The sequence below is a fragment of the Aquarana catesbeiana genome, linkage group LG01 (assembly GCF_042186555.1).
Source record: "Aquarana catesbeiana isolate 2022-GZ linkage group LG01, ASM4218655v1, whole genome shotgun sequence".
In the NCBI taxonomy this organism is placed as follows: Eukaryota; Metazoa; Chordata; class Amphibia; order Anura; family Ranidae; genus Aquarana; species Aquarana catesbeiana.
Genome location: NC_133324.1, coordinates 822,906,396 through 822,928,536, shown reverse-complemented (window position 1 = coordinate 822,928,536; position 22,141 = coordinate 822,906,396). Strand labels below are relative to the sequence as shown.

At 40.1% G+C, this 22,141-nt stretch overlaps 1 protein-coding gene and 1 pseudogene across 2 annotated transcripts in view; one reads left to right on the top strand and one right to left on the bottom strand.

Annotated features, from left to right (window-relative positions):
• SCFD2 (sec1 family domain containing 2) overlaps positions 1–22,141 on the bottom strand; it is a 725,068-nt gene that overhangs the window by 516,130 nt on the left and 186,797 nt on the right. The window lies entirely within an intron of this gene.
• LOC141124354 (U2 spliceosomal RNA) lies at positions 5,835–5,939 on the top strand (annotated as a pseudogene).

Sequence of the window (22,141 nt, the reverse complement as noted above, 5' to 3'; positions counted from 1 at the left end):
CAAGTGCTCTGCAAGTTACCCTTGAAAATGGGCAGCAAGTTAACAGACTTATGCCCCGTACACACGGTCGGATTTTCCGATGGAAAATGTCTGATCGGAGCGTGTTGTCGGAAATTCCGACCGTGTGTGGGCTCCATCGGACATTTTCCATCGGATTTTCCAACACACAAAGTTGGAGAGCAGGAGATAAAATTTTCCGACAACAAAATCCTTTGTCGGAAATTCCGATCGTGTGTACACAAATTCGACGGACAAAGTGCCAGGCATGCTCAGAATAAATAAAGAGATGAAAGCTATTGGCCACTGCCCCGTTTATAGTCCCGACGTACGTGTTTTACGTCACCGCGTTCAGAACGATCGGATTTTCTGACAACTTTGTGTGACCGTGTGTATGCAAGACAAGTTTGAGCCAACATCCGTCTGAAAAAATCCTAGGATTTTGTTGTCGGAATGTCCGAACAAAGTCCGACCGTGTGTACGGGGCATTACAATTCAACACTGACACAAATTTGTGGCAAGTTTGCTTGCTATCTATCTCATGATTTGGCGATGTTGATAGACCTCTCCCTCCCGTAATAGTGTCTTGCCAGGTAACTGGCTGCTTGGGCACTGAGCAACACAATGCTTGAGGAAGTGGACTAGTGTAAACATGTGACTCATACCCGTAAGTACAATTTTTAATGGGGCTCCAGTTGCAGACTGGGGCAGCAATGGTACTGAAAACTTTAGGGGCAAGCTATTTTAATGAAAGATTTTATTTTAAGATCAGTTGCCAGTGGATCGCATTCTGTGTCTGTGCCAACATATATAGCACTTTGACATTAAAAAAAAAAAAAAAAACACAGAAAGTAAACATTCTGATGGATCACTGGAGCACTTAACGGAGCTCTGCTCTGACGTGCTGCATCCACATGGTTTCTGTTATTTTTATATTTGTCCATATGTGTATGGCTGTCCCTTATAAGAAGTTCACTTTTTCTTTATTTGAAAGGGTGATTGTTCTGAAAATACATTAGGGTTATGTGGTAGCGAGATTTGTCGTTTGGCTATTGTGCACGATATAAATGATCAGGCACACCAATAGGTGTCACTGTTGCACTAATATTGTCTCTGATCTTCAAGCTCGGAAAATAACGGTCTTGCAGAAAGAATCCCTCCCTACAATATTTCAGGACTCTTTATACTCAGAAGAAACGTGGCATGATTTTTTGGAAGACACATTGTAAGCAATAAAGATAACTGAGAAGTCATTCACCAGGGAAGTTACACTCTAAACTATGCCAATTCCAAATACACAACTGAGCCAGATTCCCTCTCACAATAATATACAGTATGTACTTGGATTCTTGCGAAAAGAAAACACTGGCTCGTGAGATTAGTAAACATTAATGTAATTTCTGGCAATAATCAGAACTGTACTCTGCTGGTTTACAGCCTGTTTTACTTAATTATAGCGAAAGCAATCATAGATGGACATTGACTCTGTGCAGAAAAACAGATGGGACCCTCATTGCAGGCACTACTATTGCCCTAGATGCATGTATTCTTCTTAAAGTGCTGTATGCCACAGTCCTCTAAATAACATCCACTACCTTCCATAAAATGCAACTCCCAAATTCAGCATGTAAAAGACGTGTCTTCGCTACCTAGCTTCAGAGTCATCATTTCCAGAGCCAAGAGAGGAGCTTATGAATCATTAGTACAGTAAGGTAACAAATTATGTCTGATCAATCTATAATACACAATTTACTCTTTTAAAGCCAAGGCTGCTCCTGCATTGCTCTGGTGCATGCCCTGTTATTTATTCCTGACCCAGTAAATACTACATATGAATAGTTAATCTAAACCACAGACTATTCCAGCCAAAATGTGAGTCCTGGCCAGTCTGGAACACTCCATATTATTGTATGGCTGAAACCATTTGGGTACTTTCTATGCATAAGTGTGTTAGCAATGACCTCTGCAAAACAAAATATTCTAAGTGCCAGACTACTGAAAGCAGAAAGACTACAACCAGCACATGGGGTGGTTGGGTTCAACTGCATTCACTACCACTGTCTAGTTACTCTACTGGATTTTTAGGGAAATAGACTTAGCAGACTCGGCTATACCATACAAGTGGAAAATTTTGAAGTCTAAATACAGTTTAGACCTTATAATATTTTTGAATAATATAATTTAACGAGAAGACATAATACAAAGCAGAAAAAATAAACAGCTGAAAAAAAGTACGTACCGTATGAATATTTTTCTACTTACTAGCCCTAAAGTGAAAGATTTATTATGCTTCCAAAAACGCTGGAAAAATATTTTTGACATGTCGCATAAGCGTTTCGAGTTCTATCTTGTAGATTTCTTAGCCTTGGAGGAGTTTGCTACAGGATTATCATGTTCTGCTCAAGCATGGTTGGGACACTCAACAAGAATTTAGTCTCAACCATGCCATTCACCTTCCCATGTAACACCTTGCCCCGTGTTTAAAATTACTAACCGTTTCTTATCATCTACATTAAGGGGTTTACCACCCTTAGATACCATAGAAAATATTTTGGGTAGACTTCTGTAAAAGTGTAGCAGTTTGTTTATGACTAGGCAGCCTGTAATTTTGGCTGGCAAGAGCTGTAGCATGTCTAAGAAAATAATCCAAATACAAAATATCATATGAAAGTCAACAAGGGAGTCAAGATATTTTCCTGGATGCAGTTTTGGATTCATTTAAAAGTAGTAGGGTGTGGACCTAAATAGATTCTGAGAATCTCTGAACGATTTCTCCCTACAAAGCCATTTTTATTAGTAGTTAATACATTTCATCTCTTGATGCTTGTCCTGTTTTTATTCATTGCACAAAGAAGAAAACCTAAGGCAAAAATATATTCTTAAAATGTACTTATATAAGTAACAGAATATTTAGGCAGAGAAGAGTTGAAAAGGGAATTGTACAAGGGAATCTATTCAAATCAGTCAGCCAACAGAACTAGACTTGCAGAGTAAGAATGTTAGGGATGTAAAACCAGAATACTAAGTACATTCAAAAGGAGAAATTATACGAAATGGAATTAGCCTTTTCCAGTGTACACAACTATTTTATTTCTCAGTGTTTAATTGTGTTTTTATGATTCAAAGTATAAATATAAATCCAAATACAAATGACCACAGAGGTAAAGATTTAAAATACAACTCCAATGCCATCGCCCATCCTTTTCCTTCTGAATGTAATTGTTATACAATTTTAGAATAAATATCTTTCTTTCATTCCTCTGGCAGATGATGGGTGGGTCCTTAAAGTCTAACTCCATGTATACTATCACTTTAAATAGTTAATTTGGGCCAAGGTGGCCCATACAAACTACTTCCTTCACTAACAGATGTGCCTGCTGGGCACACTATATAAACTGTATGTACATACAGTATATAGCCCTGTGTTCTGCCAGTGGGATGGGAACTTCCCGTTCCTCTACTGGAACAAACACAGATCAGGCTGAGTGCTGCTCAGCCATTTACAGGAAGCTTTGTATGTTATGAAAGAATACAAAGCTCCCTCTGATTGGCTGAGCTGGACATGACATCATCCACCTATCTCTCCACTCAGCCCATTAGAGTAAACTTCATTCATTTGGAAAATACAAAGCTTAATGTGAATGGCTGAGCAGCTGACTGGGAGTAGGAAGAGAAGTCCCTGTCCTCCTGCCAAAGCACAGTGCTGTATAGTGTATACTGTATGTAGCTGATGCTGCATACAGTTTATAAAGTGGTCCCAGGAGGCACATCTGCTATTGAGGGAAATACTTTGGGCCAGCTTACCCCAAATTAACTATTTGAAGTCACAGACAACATGGAATTTGGCTTTATCACTGCAGATAACAGCAATGCGATGCTGTTCTTTGCAGATTTCTCCCGTAAGACCAGAGTGACTTGATGACGTACCCCTGGGTAGAGGGAGTCTTAGATCAGTGTTTCTCAACCTTTTACGGTGAAGTACCCCTGCAGGTGTAAAAAGGTTTCCTACGTACCCCAGTCTCGAGAACACTGATGAGGCTGTACTGATAGGCTGCACTGATGGGCAGCACTGATAGGGGGCACTGACGAGGCTGCACTGACAAGGCTGCACTAATGGTCGGCACTGATAAGGCTGCACTGATAGGTGGGCATGCTGGGATGTGTAGTTCCTGAGCAGACACAGGGAGATGGGAAAGTGAAAAATCAGGACTCACCTTTTTTTCTGTTTGCAATGTGCTGGCTGTGTGCAGGATAGCAAACTGGAGAGGAGATCAGCGAGCAGCAGCAGGCATCATCCAGACGGGTTCTTCACACATGGCAGGAGATCCCAGGCGCGCTGGAGAGGGGAAGGAGCCAGGAGATGGGAGGACATGGGGCCACCTACTGACCCTGATCAGTCAGCCCTGGCCGAGAAAACATCTTGCGGGCAGCACGTTAAGCTCCATCACACTGACAGGACCCCGGGCAGCTTCTCCATTGGTACCACAGTGCTACGCTACAGCAAGCCACCGGGGACTGTATGTGTACGGGAGGTGGGACCCTGCCCTTAGTGCACATACCACGGGTTGAGAAACCCTGCCTTAGATGATCTGAGCTTAAAGGACATGCTGGGCATCATTCAACTATGAAGAGGACCTGGGCTGGACCATGGAGGACGATGTGTGAGGCAGTGTGGCAGCATAGAGAGGATAGGTTCTAATGTCTGTGATACGTGCTTTGAGTTGTGGGATCTCCTTTCAGACCACCAAATACAAAATGCAAATGAATAGTGCATCTCTGCGGCCCCTGGAGTGTGGGTGAACACGACACTGTCTAGAAATCCCACCATACTGTATATAAACAAAGAAAAGTACATAATGAAGTAAAAATTCTTAAGCATTAGTCTCCATGCAACACAGCTGGGTGAAATTAACTAAAAAACAGTTCCCTTTAAAGCTATGAGCCACTCTGTTCCTGCAAGACATAGTTTTGTGAGTGGAAAAGAGCTTCTCTGACCTTTAGGGGCCATTTCAAACTCATTGCACCCATAAAAGCCACCCAAAACCATTTTACCTTCCACCTCAACGTCAATTAGCAAAACTTTGTTTTAAACTCCTGATTTTCACCAAAGTTCTGGCAAAATAAAAACTTCTGCTTTTGCTATTCCCTGGTGGTAAGTTATATACAAAAAAAAAACAAAAAACAAAAACTATTGTCTCTAGTTTAGATACTACACATTGCTAAAATATGATACATATTTTAGTCTTGTCCAAATTAAACCATGGAAATTTCTGAAGGTGGTCCAAAATGTCCATGCAAGTATTTTTCTCATAAGAGATCCCTGTTAACCTTATAGTAAAAAGGACAAGACACATGCCTAGATTGGTAATAAAATCAATGAAAGAATGCTATTACTATGCATACAACACTGCATTTGCAGGCAACTGAGTGGATGCAAACTGTACATTGGGACAACATATGAGGGGCCACAATAAAGGTGTTTTGATAAAAATGTAAAGAATGAATACACTTTTCTTGGTTTTAAGGTCATATGCAAATATTGGTGTTAGAGTGGCTGTAAACTCTGATGTGATGCATACTAGCTCATTATGAAATACGGTACTTACCTTAGATCGAAGCTGTTGCAGAGGTCCCCATACACCAATGTGGCCGGCGGAGTTATTTCCGGGTTCGTGGGCTCCGACGCCGTGACTGGCCGGAGCCGCGATGACGTCACTCCTGCACAATGAGCGCGGGAGCCGCTGGTCGTGGCACAGCTACTGAAGAAACGGCACAAGCAAGCCGTTTCTTCAGTACACGTGCCGATGATATCGGCACATGTGGATACATGTGGATACATGGCTTCTCGGCCTTTTGGCTAAGATCAAGTGTAGTATCTGTTCTTATCAGTTTCCAGAGGAGGCGCTGTGTCACTCTCGTTGGGGAGGGCCAGCAAATCCAATGGTGTCATAGTACCTGGAAAGGCGATACTCAGCAGGGACTACGCCGTGTTGCCCGACAGTATACTGGGGACCGGCCAATGGTTGAGTCTGAGCCGTCTGGAAGGGTGCTCCTGGTAGGGATGGGTGCTGCATTTTGGTCTGGCCGAAGGGTCGGGTCCCTGGCCTTCTGGCCTGGATTGTGGTAGCTCTAGCTGCTGACCGTTATTTGGGTAGGAGAACGCTTACTCCCCTTTTGCTGGAGGGGGGGAGTGGCTAGTATCCATTTACCCAAATGTGAAACTGGAAGGGGTGATGGGAGTGACGGTGGAGCCTTTGGGGCAAGGGCTCTCACCAAGCTTCCTGAACCTCATGCCTTTTCTGTCTGCGGTGGGGGCTGCCGTGGTCTAGGCTGTGGGCCTGGGTAGGTCTTGAAAGCCTATGGAGTAGTGCCCATGGAGTGGCAGTCCAGGGGTGCCATAAGATCACTGTGAGTGGCAGTCATTTTGATTTTGGGCACCACGGTCACTGCACCATAACACAGCTTTTTTTGCACCTGCCTCTTGGGCCGGGCCTTTTGGCTAGGACCAGAGGAATTTTTTTTATTCCTGGCCGGAGGGCCTGGTCATTGTGTTACACAATGGCCACTTCTTTTCACTCTCCACTATCCCTTCCCCACTTTTTTATTTCTTTTTTGATTGAAATCCTGTGTTGTCACGTCTTGTTTTACACGTTTGTCCCACTGTGTGTTGTGATGAGTAAGGATGCGGGTCCTCGGGCCAGCCTTGAAAGTCTTGGGAAGGGGTGGACATGGCCTTTTGGCTTAGTTCGCCCCCTCTCATGGGGTCTCCCTTCGGGGGAGCCCCACCTAGTACTTGGGTGGGTCCCGTCTCGGCAGGCCCTCCAGAGAACGGGGTCTGTCTGGTTTCGGCCAGATAGACCATTGTAAGTACCTTTGTCCCCGCAGGAGCCTAACGCCCCGGGGGATCAGGGAATTGGCACGTCTTGTGTACCCGTGGCACTTTTTTGTGAACACTCTTTATGTGTGTGCACATTTTTTATGCACCGGGTGAAGTTTTTGGGTGTGTTTTGCACGCCATAGGCTTTCAATAAAAAAAACATGTGGATACAGTGAATATCTCCTAAACAGTGCAAGTTTAGGAGATATTCATGGTATTTATTTATTTATTTCAGGTACTTATATAGCGCCGTCAATTTACGCAGCGCTTTGCATATACATTGTACATTCACATCAGTCCCTACCCTCAAGGAGCTTACAATCTAAGGTCCCTAACTCACATACATACTAGGGACAATTTAGACAGGATCCAATTAACCTTCCAGCATGTCTGGTACCTACAGGTAAGCCTAATTATAGGCTTACCTGTAGGTAAAAGTGGTAGTACAGTGTGTACAACCACTTTAAGTCCCGCCTAAGCCCCGCTTTCAAAGTGAATTTTCACTATTAATATTGAATTTTATTAATAGTGAATTTTCACAGATATTAATGAAAGGGGTATAACAAAGTGAAAATTTACTCTGCAAAAACTACCAGATCATGTGCAAGGTATATTAATAAAAAAACATTAGCCAGCAGGACAGATGGACAGATGGAAAGTCCTTTTACTTTAGAATGAGATTACAAAGAGAAAAAGCGGGAAGTTTATAAGTGTACTACTGCAATATATAAAGAGTTAATTGTAGACGCTGTCTATTTGCATTCACAATAAATCCAATACAAGGATATCACATTATATAGTCATAGATATCACATTATATAGGTATAAAATACATAGTTGAATGCAAAGACTGCATTACCTTGACCAAAAGATAAAATCAACTGGAGAGGTGTCAGCTCTGCATGTTGTTTCAAACCATTCACCATGCCATGTGTCTATGGCCAGTGGATCACATTACCAGAAGGGCAAGCTTTCTTTTATAAGTTATCAAAATGTACATATCTTAATAATACAACTGGAACCATGACTTTTAGTTCTATATATTCAATATGGAGAATCCACTATAGGGTACACAAGACAAACTCACAGACCATTCCCCTGCTCTGGGGAATGGTCTGCCCTGGCTGTGTTGGGGATACCAGATGCTCACTCCCTGGTGTGAGCATCTGGTATGGGGTTATAGATGGCAGTGAGGACATGGCAGCGGATTGGATGGCGTTGCTCTTGCATATATAATGATTTGCAAATAGCTGTAATGCTTGTGCAACAAAAAAAAGCATAAATCATAGCATAGTTTTTATTTGTATTATTATTTTATTTAATTAATGACTGAAAAATAAACAACCCTATAAAATACTGGTTACGGTAAATATAATTAAGTTTAGAGAACATCTTATATGCTCAGCATTTCTGTCAAAGTCAACAAAAGCAAACAGGAAAAAGAAGCTGTGTGCACTAAATGCCTAGATTTTATAGACAACCATCCTCAAGGGTACATACTATGCCAAAACATGACAGTGGGAACCATTTCTTTCCAGAATAATTTTTATTAAATAAAGACCACATGCTCAAACGAGAGTACTACCAAAATTTTGATTATACATTACTCTTCCGTTATAATAAACTGCTTGCAACTATAAGCAAAGTAATAATATACTGGAATAAAAGTTTATGGGTTTAACAGCCAGGGGCACCAGACTTAACCCTAAAAAGCAAACGACTGCTGAATGTACTTATGTTTCAGATAGAAACCACTTACATGTTTATTAGATTTTAGTTTGCAACTCTATGCCCCTACTCACAAGAAACACATAAAGCTATTAGCATATCATCAATGTATAGGTTCTGATGCTGTAGTCCCTATTATATATACTGTATCATCAGCTGCCTCCTTTTCCCATACATTCTACAATGTCTGGTTAAGTAGGTCAGGTCTTTGAAAATAATGTAATTTTTAACTACTTAACCACTTCAATACCAGGCACTTTCCCCCCTTCCTGCCCAGGACAATTTTCAGCTTTCAGTGCTATCGCACTTTGAATGACAATTACGCGGTCACACAACACTGTACCCAAACTAAGTTTTTATCATTTTCGTCCCACAAATAGAGCTTTCTTTTGGTTGGTATTTGATCATCTCTGTGGTTTTTATTTTTTGCTAAACAAACTAAAAAAGACGGAAATTAAAAAAAAAAAAGAAAAAGTTTTTCTTCGTTTCAGTTATAAAATTTTGTTTTCTCCTTCACTGACAGGCACTGATGATTCTGCACTAATCGGCACTGATGGGCACTGATGAGAAGGCATTAATATGCAGAATTGATGGGCACCGATAGGCTACACTGATATGCAGCACTGATGGGCACTGATAGGTGGCACTGATGGGCACTAATAGGTGGCACTGATGGGCACTAATAGGTGGCACTGGATAGGCAGCACTGTCAAAAAGCTACTGACAGGCATTACTGATTGGCATCTGAAAGGCACTGACAGGCATTACTGATGGGGCACTGATTGGCAGATTTATGGGCACTGACTGGAGTTACTGATGGGGCACAGTCTGTCAGCTGATGGGCACTGATTACCACGATCTGAGATGCGGTGTGTCAGCACACAGCACCATCGATCGCCGCACCAACATGTTATCCTGCAAGACATCATATGACGTCCAGTCAGGATAACAGAACCACTGCCCGGCCGTCATTCTGCTATAGGCCGAACAGGAAGTAGTTAAGGTCCGTGCCAATTTTTCAGATTTGGTGTTTACAAGTTAAAATCATTTTTTTTTGCTAGAAAATTACTTAGAACCCCCAAACATTATATATATTTTTTTCACACACAATCTAGAGCTGGGGTCTCCAAATTGTGGCCCGAGGGCCAGATGTGGCCCTTTGCTTGCCTTTATCTGGCCCTTGAGGCACTATTCCTTCCACTAATACAGGGCACTATTCTTTCCATGGACTCCAAAGTCGGAGCACTATTCCTCACACTAACACCAAAGATGTAATTTTTTAACTCCCACTGACCACCAAGCCTATGGCATTGTTTTCTCCCACCAATGCCAGAGCATTTTCTACTCCCACTGGCCACAGTCTGGCCCCCCCTAAAGTTTGAAAGACAGTAAACTGGCCCTTTGTTTCAAAAGTTTGGAGACCCCTGCCCTAGAGAATAAAATGTCGGTGGTTGCAATACTTTATGTCACACCGTATCTTACAAACGTAATTTTTTGGGAAAAAATACACTTTTGAATAAAAAAAATAAGACACAGTAAAGTTAGCCCAATTTTTTTTTATATTGTGAAAGATAATGTTACGCTAAGTAAATTGATACCCAACATGTCACGGTTCAAAATTGTGCCCGCTCGTGGAATGGCAACAAACTTGAACCCTTAAAAATTTCTATAGGCGACGTTTAAAAATGTCTACAGGTTACCAGTTTTGAGTTACAGAGGTGGTCTAGTGCTAGATCGCGACAATACCTCACATGTGTGGCTTGAAAATCTTTTCATATGCGGGCGTGACTTATGTATGCGTTCGCTTCTGCGCACGAGCTTGTGGGACGGGGAGTTTTAAATTTTATTTTACTTTTTTTTTACACTGTCCTTTTAAAAAATGTTTTTGGGTCACTTTTATTCCTATTACAAGGAATGTAAACATCCCTTTGTAATAGAAAAAAAGCACGACAGGACCTTTTAAATGTGAGATTTGGGGTCAAAAAGACGTTGCTTCCGCCATCCAAAGGTATGGAGCCGAGTGGGGGCCACCTTTCCCTTACTTGGCTCCAGGCTGTTGAGGGGAGAGGTCCCAATTTTCTCCGCCACTACCGACAGCTCTGGTCGGCGGTGGAGAGGAGGGTGGCCCTCTCCCACCCCCGATAAAAGTGATCTCACGGAGAATCCAGTGCAGAGACCAATTTTATCTGAAAGCAGACCGCCCGCTGTTGAAGAGGATACAGGGGTTATGGCAGCTAGCTGCTGCCATAATAATGGTATTCCACTTCAAACAGCCGACGTACAACTGCGGAGGGCGGTCCTTAAGTGGTTAAAGATTAGAGATTCATATTCCCGTGTTGCAGTAACACACACAAAATGCATTGCAGTGTCTTTTATTTAACAGTGGATATAAAAAGTCCACACACCTCTGTTAAAATGTCAGGTTTCTGTGATGTAAAAAAATGAGACAAAGATAAATCACTTCAGAATTTTTTCCACCTTTAATGTGACCTATAAAGCTGTACAACTCAGTTGAACAAACTGAAATCTATTAGGTGGAGGGAAGTAAAAATAAAAAAATAAAATAATATGGTTGCATAAGTGTGCACACCTTTAAACCAATACTTTGTTGAAGCACCTTTTGATTTTATTACAGCACTCAGTCTTTTGGGGTATGAGTCTATCAGCATGGCACATCTTGACTTGGCAATATTTGCCCACTCTTCTTTGCAAAAACATTCCAAATCTGTCAGATTGCGAGGGCATCTCCAGTGCATAGCCTTCTTCAAAGCACCCCACCGATTTTCAATCGGATTCAGGTCTGGGCTCTGGCTAGGCCATTCTAAAACTTTAATCTTCCTCTGGTGAAACCATTCCTTTGTTGATTTGGATGAATGCTTTGGGTTGTTGTCATGCTGAAAGGTGAAGTTTCTCTTCATATTAGGTTTCTAGCAGAAGCCTGAAGGTTTCTTGCCAATATTGACTGGTATTTGGAACTGTTCATAATTCCCTGTACCTTGACTAAGGCCCCTGTTCTAGTTGAAGAAAAACAGCCCCAAAGCATGCTTCTTCCACCACCATGCTTCACTTTGGGTATGGTGTTCTTTTGGTGATGTACAGTGTTGTTTTTGCACCAAACATACAGTATCTTTTGGAATTATAGCCAAAAAGTTCAACCTTGGTTTCATCACACCATAACACATTTTTCCACATGTTTTGGGGAGACTTCAGATGTGTTTTTGCAAAATTTAGCCGGGCTTGGATGTTTTTCTTCCTAAAAAAAGGCCTCCGTCTTGCCACTCTACCCCATTGCCCAGACATATGAAGAATACAGGCGATTGCTGTCACATGTACCACACAGCCAGTACTTGCCAGTTATTCCTGCAGCTCCTTTAATGTTGCTGTAGACCTCTTGGTCCCTGACCAGTTTTCTTCTTGTCTTTTCATCAATTTTGGAGGGAGGTCCAGTTCCTGGTAATGTCACTGTTGTACCATATTTTCTCCACTTGATGATGACTGTCTTCACTGTGTTCCATGGCATATGCCTTTGAAATTTTTTTATACCCTTCTTCTGACTGTTACCTTTTAACAATGAGATCCCTCTGATGCTTTGGAAGCTCTCTGCGGACCATGGCTTTTCCTGTAGGATGCGACTAAGAAAATGTCAGGAAAGACCTACTAGAACAGCTGAACTTTATTTGAGGTTTATCAGATGCACTTTAAATGATGTCAGGTGTGTATTGACTCCTATTTAACATGAGTTTGAATGAGATTACTTAATTCTAAACAAAGTTACCTCCCCAGTTATAAGAGGGTGTGCACACTTATGCAACCACATTATTTTTTTTATTTTTACTCCCCCCTCCCAAAAGATTTCAGTTTGTTTTTTAATTGAGTTGTACAGTTTATAGGTTACATTAAAGGTACAAAAAAATCTGAAATTATTTATCTTTGTCTAATTTTTTTTACATCAAAGAAACCTGACATTTTAAGAGGGGTGTGTAGACTTTTATATCCATTGTAAATGGCACTTTAAGCACTTTTAAACACATGGGTAAGGAGTTGTTATGCATTACATTAGAAAAAAAGTGTGTAATTTTAGATAAGTTGGTGTTTGTTGGCAGCATATTCATTTGGAACAGGCTGTCTTCACATAATGCGCCCCAAAAATGTAAATGGGCCCTCATGTCTATTAAAGAAATTGTGCACAATACCAGAATTAACTTTACGGAATCCAGACTACTGCCAAAACATATTGTTGGCCAGAGGTACTGCTCTTTGCCTTTTAGCCATTGAACCTTTACATGAAAAATACCTTTATGTTACATGAAAAATATTTATGTAATACTTTTATGTTACACGAAAAATATATATTTTTTTATATTCTTTAGTGTTTTTTTTTTTTTTTAACAGATCAGTTAATGAGCAAGGTGGCAAATTGTTCACCATTTTAACCTTCTGGTCATCCATGTGTGCAAACAGTGCCACGCACCTAACCGTAATTACTGATAATTACACATTTAAATGTTATAGCTTGAACAAATAAAGCATTAAACATGATGCCAGTTGAACCCTGGTGGGTGTGATTGAGTGTGGGTGCAAGGGGTTAATAACAACCTGATCATAGTGCTGTAATTAGAATAATAATAATTAGCACAGCTATCCCCGTCTGATTTATAAAAGCTCATACTAGTTTCTGAAGCTCGGTAATCATATTATACATCAGGTGCTTGTTACTGGTGGACAGTTGGTTGTTTACGTTTCTCAACTCCAGTCCTCAAGTACCCCCAACAGGTCATGTTTCCAGGATTTCCATTATTTTGCACAGGCGATTTGATCAGTTTCACTGCCTTTGTAACTACCACAGCCGTTTCATCGGATGGAAATCCTGAAAACATGACCTGTTGTGAGTACTTGAGAACTGGAGTTGAGGAACATTGATTTACAGGGCTTTAGAGTTGCAAGTAAAATCAATTACTTTAGTAAATTAATTTAGACTTTTAACATTTGATATGTTTACCATACATAACACTTTGGTACTAAATATTTTTATTACAGCAAAAAAAAACCAAAAAAAAAAAACAGACATTTGTTTGTTGCACAAGACTTTTTGCCCCTCCCAACAGATTCCATACATGGTATAAAAAACCGTTGGCTATAATTTCAGCAGCTTTATTTTGGGGTTAAATGCTATTCATCTCTGCACATCTAAATCTTACAATTTTGCCCATCCATGTTGGAAAAATCACTCTAGTCATTAGGCTAAATAAGGATCATTGGTATACAACAATTTTTAGTTGTCTTTACAAATCATTTGGATTTAAATCTCGGCCTTGGATCATTTTAAAACATGCACTGTTTTGGTTTAAAAGCCCCTTGATACTATACTGCAAATGTTGATATGAAATACCACCACACTGCAATGGACGTGAAAACATGGCCATTTTGATTTTTCCTCACTTTAGAGCACATGCACGGAGCACTTTTATTTTCATGTACCCCTGATGATGGCACGAAATGGGCAGTTAAACATGTTGGGTTTCTAGTCTAAATGTCGCCCTACTAGATTAGCAGATCCCTCACTAAGATTGCGTTCTTAATATAAGAAGCCATAGACTTGCACTTTTTTCTGCTTTCACCACCACCTCATTTTTGCCAGCACCATATGCCAGTGTGGGCAATCACGGTCACGGTGAAAGTTCAGCTACACATTCATTTCTTTCCGATTATACTGTTTCTTGTTTTTTTTTTGTAAAATTTTAGCAGTAGACAGGTACACTGGATATAATATGATGCAAGACTATGCAGGGGTTCTTCCCCTGAAGGTAATATCTGCTCATAATATCAACTTGCTTCTTTCTGAATGCCTAGGATTTCTCATAGGCCTGATATGCTTGGCTACTTTTTGGTTAACTTGTGTATGTACCTCGTGGGTGGTATGCGCACATTACATGTGAATTTCAGTATTGCTACCTTGTCTTGTATTTGTTTTTGATCCTTGACGACTTTGCTATGTCTATGCTGGAATGTTATTTTTCTAAAATAAAGATTACATTTAAAAAAAAAAAACACATGGGTTTTGGGAAGTAAAATTACATTTTTATTGGGGATTTGCCAGGACCTCTGAATGGAAATGAATACAGGATCCTGTGGATGGTGGATGAAGAAAGGTTTGCAGCTAATACAAAGATGTGCACAGGATGAAATTTGAAGTGGTGAGGTGTTGGACTTCAGGGAAGTCAAGCAAGCCCCTCAATAGCCACTGACTGTATTTAGAAATAGTCCACGCTTGATGGTAGTCAAAGGATGGGGCAAACAGCAGTAGTTATCCCCTATACAACCTGTATGAGGTGTAGATTGCCCACCATCTAAAGGGGTGCTTACTTCATCCTACATCCACCTGTTTATGACAACTATATGGAGTAATCCAGGTAATTTGTATTTTAATAATTTCCATGAGATCCTGTTATATCCCAATAGGTAATAGTAATATAAGTGAGACACTACACCACAACTTTGTAGCATTGTGACTGAAGATATCTGCATGTGTAGACATGCATAAGAGGATGAATGTCAGATCTGATATGCATACATTTGTGCACTCCTACCCCAAGCCAACAGTCTTGTAACATCCCCACTGCAATTTCTTTACCAGTGGCAACATAATTATATCACTACTGGCTGCATTGATAGGACCCTGGATCTAAGGACTCCCAGTCTGTCCTGCCCACAAAGGCAGCCCAATTTGATTGACAGACCAGGAGACTCCTGTCTGTTCCACACAACCATTCATGCCTGCTAGAATAGATTATCAGGCTATGTAAATGAGTACACAGTCTCACAAAGAGCATCTACAATCCCAACCATATTCACTCCCATTAAGAACTACAATTCCCATTGCATTCCAGCAGCGCTGCACAGCGAGTGGAAGTGACATTTCTTGATTCCTCTTCTGCGTGCCCAAGCATAGCTGAACCTTTTGCATCAAAGAAATGACACACAATTGTAATGTACTTAGTAGCAGGTAGTGATGGTCAAAATAACTATACTGTATATAACTATACTGGAGTTCAGTTTTATATCACTCTACCTTAGTTTTACTACTTTTTAGGGTCATTATTGCTACTGCCACTTGACAAACACTGGTTTCTATAAGAGCTCTTTATATATATATATATATATATATATATATATATATATATATATATATATATATAATAATATAATATACACACACACTGTATATATACATAGTTGCATCTCAAAAAAATTAAAATATCACCAAAAAGTTAATTTATTTCAGTAATTCAATTCAAAAATTTAAACTCATGTATTATATAGATACATTACACACAGAGTGATCTACTCCAAGCATTTCTTTCTTTTAATTTTGTTGATTATGGCTTACAGCTAGTGAAAACCCAAAATTCAGTATCTGTAAAGGTTTCCTAAGCCTTTAAATGGTCTCTCAGTCTGGTTCAGTAGGTTAGGAAGGAAAAAGTGTGGTAGAAAAAGGTGCGCAAGCAGCAGGGATAACTGCAGCCTTGAGAGGATTGTGAGGCAAAGGCCACTTAAGAATTTGGGGGAGATTCACAAGGAGTGGACTGTGGCTGGTGTTAGTGCTTCAAGAGCCACCACCACACAGACGTATACAGGACATGGGCTACAACTGTTGCATTCCTTGTGTCAAGCCACTCCTGAACCAGAGACAACGTTAGAAACATTTTACCTGGGCTAAGGAGAAAAAGGACTGGACTGTTACCCAGTGGTCCAAAGTCCTCTTTTCAGATTAAAATAAATTTAGCATTTTATGTGGAAATGAAGGTCCCAGAGTCTGGAGGAAGAGTGTAGGGGCACAGAATCCAAGTTGCATGAGGTCCAGTGTGAAGTTTCCACAGTCAGTGATTATTTGGGGAGTCATGTCATCTGTTGGTGTTGGTCCACTGTGTTTTATCAAGTCCAAAGTCAGCGCAGCCCTCTACCAGGAAATTCTAGAGCACTTCTTGCTTCCTTCTGCTGACCAGCTTTATGGAGATGCTGATTTCATTTTCCAGCAGGACTTGGTACCTGCCCACACTGCCAAAAGTACCAATATCTGATTTAATGATCATGGTATCACTGTGTTTGATTGGCCAGCAAACTCACCTGATCTAAACCTCATAGAGAATCTGTGGGGTATTGTCAAGAGGAAGATGACACCAGACCTAACAATGCAGACAAGCTGAAGGCCGCTATCAAAGCAACCTAGGCTTCCATAACACCTCAGCAGTGCCACAGGCTGACCGCCTCCATGCCACGCCACCTTGAAGCAGTTATTCATGCAAAAGAATCCCTGACCAAGTATTGCGTGCATACTGTACTGGACATACTTTTCAGTAAGCCAACATTTCTGTATTAAAAATCTTTTTTTTTATTGGTCTTATGTAGTATTCTAATTTTCTGAGATACTGAATTTTGGGCTTTCACTAGCTGTAAGCCGTGATCATCAAAATTAAAAGAAAGAAATGCTTGAAATATATCACTCTGTGTGTAATGAATCTATATAATATATGAGTTTCACTTTTTGAAATCAAATACTGAAATAAATTAACGTTTTGATGATATTCTAATTTTTTGAGATGCACCTGTTTATAAAGGGATTGACATTTCCTGATATCAATAGGAATTTTGCCACAATTTTCCTTTGATTACTCAGTTCACAGAGCAGAACTCAAAACTCTGTGATCAGTTCTAACCAAGCTGTTCACAGCGCATGTTAAATCTTTGTCCAGGTGCTTAAAAGACATGTGGGTTTCATTACTCAATCTGATATGAAGAGAGAGTTTAACTTTTGATATCTCAGACGGAGGATTCTGCTTTTAAGAATGGATATAACAGCAAAGCACCTATGTCAGATGTGTATCATACAAAAAAGGAAGCCACTGCCCCCACCTATAACTGGCCATTGCAGCAATTTGGTTGTCCGCGGGCTGGTTGGTAAGTGAGCTTGGAGTTATCCTTGGCCTTTTTCTCTAACTTATGTTGCCTTCCAATGCTGCTTGCTGCAATGGCCAGTTATAGGTAGGGGCAGTGGCTTCCTTTTTTGTATTATTGGTATATTGGTCAGGCAATGCACAGAGACACTTTTGCAGCCATTGTGCTATGTGCTGGGTGTTCAGTGTACCCCTGTACCTTTAAGAAGGGGTGGTCTCCCTTCAGTCCATCTGCTCTCCATCTATCCATCAGACTGCATGTTCTTCCATTGTGGAGTCACTCATAAGCTAGTGATAAGACTACAGATACCAGGGTGCCTTGGTGGGGCCTGTTACATATGCATGTATTTGCACGTGTTCAGACTAAACCCCTGTTTTTAAACACATACTGTTAGGCAGGTAAATTTGGTTGTCTGCGGACTGGTTGGTAAGTGAGCTGTATGAATTGCTGTTTGGCCTCCAGGAAAAATAAGTGACAGTTCATATAGTACTTTTCACTTCAGCCCATAATCATCTGTCTTTCAACTTCCTCTCTTTTCACCCTCTGGTACACAACTAGTGTTTGATCTGCATCCTCTCCCAGTAGAAGATAGATTATCAGCTGTCAGTCCTCCCTTCAATTTAGCCATCAACATCAATCAGTTCTCACCTTGTCTTCTGTGTTTCCTCTGTCAACTATCAGCTCCAACTTTGCACCTAGTTCTCCTGACAGACACAATCATATTCCCCTTTGCTCCCTAATTTTGCTCCATTTTACCTATCCTGTCATTGGTCGATGATCAGATCACACTCCTCCATCCCTTATCCACAATCAGATCCCCCTGCCACCTCTCTCTTCCTCCAATCCATTAACATCTACTGCCTTCTCTCTTTCTATTACTTGTCCTATTCTGCCTCTTGTCTCTTCTCTCCCATGCATCATCTATATACTGTTTTATTTACTCCTTCATACTTATTCAACTCATGTACTACCTCCTCTCTTTCTGCCCCAACCAGTTCATACTCTACCTTTTCTGCCTCAACTAATGTTCCCCTCAAACCCTTTCCATCAGGATTAAAAGAACAGCCATCCTTCCCTCCACTCATGTCAGGGTATTAAGTGTAATTGTAGACTCTGACCTCTCCTTTAGGCCCAAATCCAATCACTATCCACATTTTACCATTTTCACCTCCATAACATTTCCAAAACACACCTCTTCTTAGCCAATAACACAAGCAAGCTACTAAGTCTATCACTTGCTATCTAACTCCTTTCTTATCACAACTCCGTCCTCATTGGCTTACTTGTATATAGACCACACCCACATCATACATTTTGTTGCCAGATTTATTTACTTACCAACTGCTCAGTTTCCACCACCTCTCTCTGCCAATGCTTTTAATGAATTATGATCACCCAACCAAAAAAATCCAAAATACTAACATATATAAAAGCTTTCCATAGCTCTTCCTCCAGCTATATCACCAATTTCTTCTCAAAATATCACTTAAAGCATCCTCCTTATTACTCCCAAGACCTCCTACTCTCTAGCTATCTCATCTTGTCTTACAATTCTCACCCCAGGACTTCTCCAGAGACTTTCCCAACCTCTGGAGCTCTGTACCACATACAGTATGACTCCACTATATCTCCTACTCTGTCAGGCCTTAGGCAATCCCTAAAAACTAATCTCATTAGGATAGGCTATCCCGCCTTTAACCAACAATTTTACTTTCTCCAACTGCTCATCTTACACAGTTATTACCTTTACATAACTTGCCCATACTTTTAGAGCCATCAAGAGCAGGGTCCTCCTTACCCTCTTATCTTGAATTGTATTGTAACTGTACCGTCTCCCTTTGTTTTTTTAAAGGGCTGTGCAAACTGTTGGCACTATATACATTTTGCAAAATGATAATAGGAATATTAATAATACTTCTATGTCCCCCACCCACAAATAGTTGCCCCAAATCTTCCCCTAGCACTTCAGTCCCATGTTCAGTTGCTATTATGCCTGGTCTTTCTTCCCTCAGAGTCCATGATCACCATCCTATAACCTCCAACCCAACCACAATGAGCTTATACTCTGTCACCCCCAAGGACCAAATAATCTGTGTTCAGCAAAACATATTCTGATTCAGTATTGATGCAAGCCATTACAATATGAATCATTTAGTGGGAAAAACCATCTCAAATAATTACACAAATGAAAAATAACTGGGAAAATCAATGCCCACTCCCTTTGTTTCCTACAATATCATCTAACCTCCTTTCCCTCTTCAAATGTATAATCAACACTATCTGGCATGGGACAAAATAAACATGGCCAATCCACAAATGATTATGGTCAGAATATCTTTTTGTTTACTTAAATTCACTGGCTAATATGTGTATATACCGTAAGTTATCCTTTTTACTTTTTAAACACTATTCATAGAAATCAAAGAAAATCATTAGGATTCCCCACAGAGTTACGTATAAACAAACTCTCCACGTTTACCCAGTGTTACAAAGTCAGCTCCCAGTGGTACATGCCAGCAGAAGAAATGAAATTAGTAAAAAGCAGAAGGCATTCAAAAAATATATTTTTTGTTTTACTTTGAAAATTCCTTAATTGACACTGTTATTTTCCCTGTTGCCAGTCATAGAGTGACAAGACTAAATTCTACAGTAATCTCTTCGGCTGCTATTGAACCACAGGATGTGTTGCAATCCCCCCTGCTCATTTTCTACAAATGACCTTCTTGCTAAAAGTGATTAGAAAGTTAGAGTGTAATCATTTTTTTTCCATCTATTTTTTTAACACTTACAACTTTATAAACTGGTATTTTCCTATATTCTAGCTATTTATATTTTACAAATATTATTATTCCTATTAATCTGAACCATCTTGAAGTTTGTAAATTTTGTGAAGGCCCCACATACTTTCTTGACTTTTTTGACACAGACTATGCTCTATGAGTAGGCAGCGCTGTGTCACACATTTCACAGAGCTTGATTTCTGAACTACAGAGGTGCTGAGAGGAGGAGTCTCAGGAGCCGAAGGCAGTACAGGAATCACAGCTTGCAAACAGTAATGTACCTTTGGATATGTAGTCCCTAGAAATTAAAAGTAAACAGCAGAGAAGCTGTAAAGCATATAGGGAGTTCAGCGAGCTGTGGAAAGAGACAGAAGACAGGCAGAACTTACAAGATTTTTTAGGTAAGCTTATACTGGATTGTCAAAAACAAGGCTGATGATATAAAATGAAAGTGAAAACAGTAATTATAGAAAAAAAAGAAAGTTTGTTGGTTTGTGTAATCAGTAGTGGGGTTAAATTGACATTTGTTTCCAATCGCAGTGACAAGAAAATTCATGAGAGCAGGATGGGAATTTTTTCTTGAATGAATGAGTTTCTAACAGTGTATGTGTCCATTTATTCCAAAATCAAAATGTTAAGAGCAAACAAAATCTTTCAAACAACAAGAGAATGTAAGGAAAATTTGTTTGAAAATTCTCATAACAATTTTCCTAAGGGCTGGTTCACGCTACAAAAATTCACTCCAGATCTGTTCCTGGATGCATTTCTGCATGCACGTTTTTAACGTCTTTTTGGTGCATTCCGGTGCGTTTTTGATGCATTTCCGGATGCATTCCAGGTGCTTTTTTTCTTCTTGTTTCCTGTTTTTTTTTTCATGTGCTGGGGTCTGGTGCATTTTTGATGCAGAAAAAAAAAAACACACTGGTCTGCATGTGGTGTGAACTGGCCCTAAATGGGGACATGTGCATTTTTGATGCATTTTACTGCATTCCAGTACAGAAAAAGTACAGCATGTTCTACTTTTTTCTGGAACTGGAAAGCACTGGAACTGACCGCACTGGTGTGAACTATGCCATTGGAAACCATATAACCTACTATCCCTGCGTTTCTGATGCAAAAAAAAAATGCACTGGAATGCACGTGGTGTGAACCGGTCAGAGGGCTAAGTGTAAGATCCAATGAAAGGCAGCTGTACCTACAATAGACTTACTGTTGTGATATTTACATAAAAATGATTTACATTTTTTAATGTTACAGGTAACTGTATGGTGTTTTTGTATTACATTCTAAAATATATTTTTAGTTAGGTAGATAAGCAACATTGTGCATGAACATTTCCAACCAGAAAGTGTAGCTCTATGATACTTTTCACGATTACTGTGCTGTTTTTACTGCTCTGCTGATAAAAGAAAACAGTGAGTCTGGAAGTTCTCTGTGTTTGTGTGTGTGTATATATATATATATATATATATACACATATATATACACACACACACATATACATATATACATATACACACACATATATATATATATAAAACATGGAGCTCTGCTTCTAGAGCTGGGGAAAAAGGATCCAATGACTGAATACAGAGTATCCTTCTGGGTGATAAACTGCATACTCAGTATAAAACCTCAAAACTTCTAGTAAGGACTCTCCTTTAAAAATTATTTCCTCTGTTACTCTCTGTAGATTCTGCACTCTGTACTTACAAACTACTTCTGATAACACTTTTTACTGTGGCCTTTGCAGTAGCATTTGCCACTGGACATCCAGAAAACATGTCCATACAGACAAAATGCATAC